Below are 6,986 nucleotides of genomic sequence, written 5' to 3' on the forward strand. Positions count from 1 at the left end.
AGTAACCACCCACTCTTCTCCCTCCACAGTCACTAACCACCCACCCTTCTTCTTCCACAGTCACTAACCACCCACACTTCTCCCTCCACAGTCAGTAACCACACACCCTTTTTCCTACACAGTCAGTAACCAGCCTCCCTTCTTCCTCCACAGACAGTAACCACCCACCCTTCTCCCTCCACAGTCACTAACCACCCACCAACCTTCCTCCACAGATAGTCACCACCCATCTTTCTCCCTCGAAAATCAGTAACCACCCACCCTTCTACTTCCACAGTCACTAGCCACCCACCCTTCTACCTCCACAGTCAGTAACTACCCACCCTTCAACCTTCACAGTAACTAACCACCCACCCTTCTACCTCCAGTTAGTAACCATCTACCCTTCTACCTCCGCAGTCAATAACCACTTACCCTTATCCCTCCACAGTCACTAACCACCCACCCTTCTTCCTCCACAGTCACTAACCACCCACCCTTCTCCCTCCACAGTCATTAACCAACCACCCTCTTCCTCCACAGTCAATAACCACCCACCTTCCTTCCTCCACAGTCAGTAATCACCCACCCTTCTCCCTCCACAGTCACTAACCACCCACCCTTCTCCCTCCACATGCAATAACCACCCAGCCTTCTCCCTCCTCCCTCCACAGTCAGTAACCACCCACCTTTCTCCCTGCACAGTCAGTAACCACCCACCCTTCTCCCTCCACATGCAATAACCACCCACCCTCCTTCCTCCACAGTCACAAACCACCCACCCATCTCCCTCCACAGTCACTAACCACCCACCCTTCTCCCTCCACATGCAATAACCACCCACCCTTCTTCCACCACAGTCAGTAACCACCCACCTTTCTCCCTCCACAGTCACTAACCACCCACTCTTCTCCCTCCGCTGTCACTAACCACCCAGCCTTCTCCCTCCTCCCTCCACAGTCAGTAACCACGCACCTTTCTCCCTGCACAGTCAGTAACCACCCACCCTTCTCCCTCCACATGCAATAACCACCCACCCTTCTTCCTCCACAGTCACTAACCACCCACCCTTCTCCCTCCACAGTCACTAACCACCCACCCTTCTCCCTCCACATGCAATAACCACCCACCCTTCTCCCTCCACAGTCATAAACCACCCACCCTTCTCCCTCCACAGTCACTAACCACCCACCCTTCTCCCTCCACATGCAATAACCACCCAGCCTTCTCCCACCTCCATCCACAGTCACTAACCACCCACCCTTCTCCCTCCACATGCAATAACCACCCACCCTTCTTCCTCCACAGTCAGTAACCACCCCCCTTTCTCCGTCCACAGTCACTAACCACCCAATCTTCTCCCACCACAGTCACTAACCACCCAGTCTTCTCCCTCCTCCCTCCACAGTCAGTAACCACCCACCTTTTTCCCTGCACAGTCAGTAACCACCCACCCTTCTCCCTCCACAGTCACTAATCACCCACCCTTCTTCCTCCACAGTCACTAACCACCCACACTTCTCCCTCCACACTCAGTAACCCCTCACCCTTTTCCCTCCCCAGTCAGTAACTAGCCACCCTTCTTCCTCCACAGACAGTAACCACCCACCCTTCTCCCTCCACATGCAATAACCACCCACCCTTCTTCCTCCACAGTCAGTAACCACCCACCTTTCTCCCTGCACACTCAGTAACCACCCACCCTTCTCCCTCCACAGTCACTAACCACCCTCCCTTCTCCCTCCACATGCAATAACCACCCACCCTTCTTCCTCCACAGACAGTAACCACCCACCCTTCTCCCTCCACAGTCACTAACCACCCTCCCTTCTCCCTCCACATGCAATAACCACCCACCCTTCTTCCTCCACAGTCAGTAACCACCCACCTTTCTCCCTGCACAGACAGTAACCACACACCCTTCTCCCTCCACAGTCACTAACCACCCTCCCTTCTCCCTCCACATGCAATAACCACCCACCCTTCTTCCTCCACAGTCAGTAACCACCCACCTTTCTCCCTCCACAGTCACTAACCACCCACCCTTCTTCCTCCACAGTGACTAACCACCCACACTTCTCCCTCCACAGTCACTAACCACCCTCGTGTACTGCCTCGTGTTAGTTGTTGTAGTGGCTCGTGTAAGTTGTTGTATTGCCTCGTGTTAGTTGTTGTAGTGGCTCGTGAAGTTGTTGTGGTTGATTGTTAGTTTTGTAGTGGCTCGTGTTAGTTGTTGTAGTGGCTTGTGTTAGTTGTTGTATTGCCTCGTGTTAGTTGTTGTAGTGGCTCGTGAAGTTGTTGTGGTTGATTGTTCGTTTTTGTAGTGGCTCGTGTTAGTTTTTGTAGTGGCTCGTGTTAGTTGTTGTAGTGGGTCGTGTTAACTATTGTATTGCCTCGTGTTAGTTGCTGTATTGGATCAAGGGGCCTCGTAGCCTGGTGGATAGCGCGCAGGACTCGTAATTCTGTGGCGCGGGTTCGATTCCCGCACGAGGCAGAAACAAATGGGCAAAGTTTCTTTCACCCTGAATGCCCCTGTTACCTAGCAGTAAATAGGTACCTGGGAGTTAGTCAGCTGTCACGGGCTGCTTCCTGGGGGTGGAGGCCTGGTCGAGGACCGGGCCGCGGGGACACTAAAGCCCCGAAATCATCTCAAGATAACCTCAAGATGGTAATTCTTGTAGTGGCCTGTAGTAGTTTTTGTAGTTACTCGTGGTAGTTCGTGTAGTTGCTAGTGATAGTTCTTGTAGTGGCTCGTGGAAATTGTTGTAGTGGCTCGTAGTCGTAGTTTAATGGATCATGGTAGTTGTTGAAGTGGCACGTGGTCGTAGTTTAATGGCTCAAGGAAGTTGTTTAATGCTCGTGGTAGTGGTTGAAGTGGCTCGAGGTAGTTGTTAAAGTGGCTCGAGGTAGTTGCTTAATGGTAGTTATTGCAATAGCTCGTTGTAGTTGTTGTAGTTGTCTCGGGATAGTTCTTGTAATGGCTTGTGGTGGTTGTTGTAGTGGCTCGTGGTAGTTGCTGAAGGGTAGGTGTTGTAATAGCTGACATTAGGGTTGGTGGTGTTTGATGTAGTGGCTCGTGATAGTTCTTGTGGTGGCTCAACATAGTTGTTGTTGTTGTGGTTCGTGTTAGTTGTTGTACTAGCTAGTGGTAATTCGTGTAGTTGTGCGTGGTACTTGTTGCAGTGATTTGTAGAATTGTCTCTTTTGTGGATTTTATAGTGGCTCGTGTTGTATTCTCTTGTAGAAGGTGTTGTATTAGCTCGTGTTAGTTCTTGTAGTGGTTCGTGGAATTTGCTGTATTACCTTGAAGTAGTTGTTGTATTAGCTCATTGTAGATGATGTATCGGCTCGTGTTAGTTGTTGTATAGGCTCGTGGAAATTGTTGTACTGGCTCTTCCTCCACATTCAGTAAGCACCCACCCTTCTACATCCACAGACAGTAACCACCCACCCTTCTACTTCCACAGTCACTAACCACCCACCCTTCTACATCCACAGTCACTAACAACCCACCCTTCTACCTCCAAGTAGAAACCATCCACCCTTCTACCTCCACAGTCACTAACCACCCACCCTTCTCCCTTCACATTCACTAACCACCCACCCTTCACCTTCACCCTTCACAGTCACTAACCACCCACCTTCCTTCCTCCACAGTAACCACCCACCCTTCTACATCCACATTCAGTAACCACCCACCCTACTCCCTCCACAGTCACTAACCACCCACCCTTCTCCCTCCACAGTCATTAACCTACCACCCTCTTCCTCCACAGTCAGTAACCACCCACCTTCCTTCCTCCACAGTCAGTAATCACCCACCCTTCTACCTCCACAGTCAGTAACCACCCACCCTTCTTCCTCCACAATAACTAACCCCCCACCCTTCTCCCTCCACAGTCATTAACCAACCACCCTCTTCCTCCACAGTCAGTAACCACCCACCTTCTTCCTCCACAGTCAGTAATCACCCACCCTTCTCCCTCCACAGTCACTAACCACGAAACAGCCGCCCTCCACAGTCAGTAACCACCCATCTCCCTCCACAGTCACTACTTACCCACCCTTCTTCCTTCATAGTCACTAACCTCCCACCCTTCTACCTCCGCAGTCACTACCACCCCCTTCTCCCTTCACATTCACTAACCACCCACCCTTCACCCTCCACAGTCACTAACCACCCACCTTCCTTCCTCCACAGTAACCACCCACCCTTCTACATCCACAGTCAGTAACCACCCACCCTACTCCCTCCACAGTCACTAACCAACCACCCTTCTTCCTCCACAATAACTAACCCCCCACCCTTCTCCCTCCACAATCATTAACCAACCACCCTCTTCCTCCACAGTCAGTAACCACCCACCTTCCTTCCTCCACAGTCAGTAATCACCCTGTCTTGATCTCAAACCTACCACCTAGAAGTCTCCTGTAGGTATTTTCACCTCTTGCAACTTAGTTTCCGATTTACTCCTTTCACCTTCCACACAGCCACATGAACCTACATTTGCCCTCTTGGGCCTGGAAATTGTGACCCAAGATTTGAGGCTTGCTTAATCTGTTAATGGGCTGAACATTTTTGGAAGATGGGTGCCTATCCCAATCCCTGTAATAAAGGAATGTTCGGGTGATTGCACCACAGTGTGGATGGCAGAGTAGCCACATCCCTTTAGCATATGTTGATCACACTGCTCTACTAATATCTAACATTCTCTAAGTTAACTTTTTGAAACTTATTTTTTTTGTATATACTTCTGGCTATTAGGTACGTCATAAATATGTGTAGTACAGTATACATATTAAATTTATTGTATCTTCAAAAATTTGTCTATTTTAATATGAATATTGTATTGGTTACATTATAGATTTAGGCCTAATTTTACTTAAGGTAAGCAGAGTAAAGCAATAGGTATACTTAAGTCAGTTTGCTAAGTTAGTTTTGTTTCAAATTACAAAAAATTTCATGTTTATTAAATTGAGCATGTTTATCATTCTGTTGAATTTAATTTTTAACAGATTTAAGAAAATTTGGGCAGTTATAGAAAACAAATAGGTACAACTGTATGTATATTCATGCACTACTATATGTATATCTATATATATATAATAAATATCTATATAATATATCTATATCTATATAATATATCTATATCTATATAATATATCTATATCTATATAATATATCTATATCTATATATTATATCTATATATTATATCTATATATTATATCTATATATTATATCTATATATTATATCTATATATTATATCTATATATTATATCTATATATTATATCTATATATTATATCTATATATTATATCTATATATTATATCTATATATTATATCTATATATTATATCTATATTATATCTATATATATATATATATATATATATATATATATATATATATATATATAATATATATATATATATATATATATATATATATATATATATATATATAATGTCGTACCTAGTAGCCAGAACTCACTTCTCAGCCTACTATTCAAGGCCCGATTTGCCTAATAAGCCAAGTTTTCCTGAATTAATATATTTACTATAATTTTTTTCTTATGAAATGATAAAGCTACCCTTTTCACTATGTATGAGGTCAATTTTTTTTATTGGAGTTAAAATTAACGTAGATATATGACCGAACCTAACCAACCCTACCTAACCTAACCTAACCTATATATATAGGTAAGGTTAGGTTAGGTAGCCAAAAAAAGCTAGGTTAGGTTAGGTTAGGTAGGTTAGGTAGACGAAAAAACATTAATTCATGAAAACTTGGCTTATTAGGCAAATCGGGCCTTGCATAGTAGGCTGAGAAGTGAGTTCTGGCTACTAGGTACGACATATATATATATATATATATATATATATATATATATATATATATATATATATATATATATATATATATATATATATATATATATATATATAGAATCTATAATAGAATCTTTGATCTAATATTATATATATATTTATATATATATATATATATATATATATATATATATATATATATATATATATATATATATATATATATATATATATATATATATATAAATATATATATAATATTAGATCAAAGATTCTATTATGAATCTTCTCCGTTTCTCATGTTCTTTACTTGAAAACTTGGTTGAAAAATGAACTCTCCAAATGTTATTTTACTATTTGTAATGGCTTTACACTAAGAGATGTGTTTTGTTGTACCTGTCAACATTTTCAAAGGCAGAGGTGAAGTGTATATAAGTTAGCTTTTATATAACTGAATATATAACCAGGCAGGGTGAGGTGTTGGGACAATAGGCCTCTCTTGCAGTTTCCTTCTTACATTCTTATAAGGATTTGATCAGTATACTGTATATTCTGCTTTGGTCTTGAAGATGCTAGAATGTACTCGAGTGTGATTGTTTGATTTGTAGTGGTTCGTTGATGTCTAATATTATAATGTTGTTGTATCTGTTGACTATTTGGGTGTTGTTGGTCAGGATCTCTGGTGATGATATGGTTTTGTGTAGAAATTATGTTCTCTAATGGAGCCTTGTTTGTGCATTGGCAGGCATCTTGAAAGAAATGGTGATGTCTTGTCTATTTATTGAGATCATTGAGGATGGCACTCCCCAAGTGGGCATGTGAAGGCATAGACGATATTTGTTTCTTTTAAGGAATTTTGCTTGGTGTTGGGAGGGTTTTCATGAGCATGTTGGTTTTCTTGCTCCTGTAGTAGATTATCATTGATCTTTTGGATGGTGTCCTTAAGGTTCATATTTTTATCAGTAGGACCAAGAAGGCCACCAACTTGCTCCTGAAGAACCTTCCCTACACCAAGCAAAGCTCCTTGTAAGAGACTAATGTCGTCTATGCCTTCACGTGTCCACTTGGGAATTGTTGACAACAATTGACCTAGGTCGAGCCTGGCCCCAAAGTGGGCTCGGGCAGTAAAACTCCCAAAAGACTCTCCAGGTATGCTCCAGGTAATCTCGATATACA

This window comes from Procambarus clarkii, chromosome 63 (assembly GCF_040958095.1).
Source record: "Procambarus clarkii isolate CNS0578487 chromosome 63, FALCON_Pclarkii_2.0, whole genome shotgun sequence".
In the NCBI taxonomy this organism is placed as follows: domain Eukaryota; kingdom Metazoa; phylum Arthropoda; class Malacostraca; order Decapoda; family Cambaridae; genus Procambarus; species Procambarus clarkii.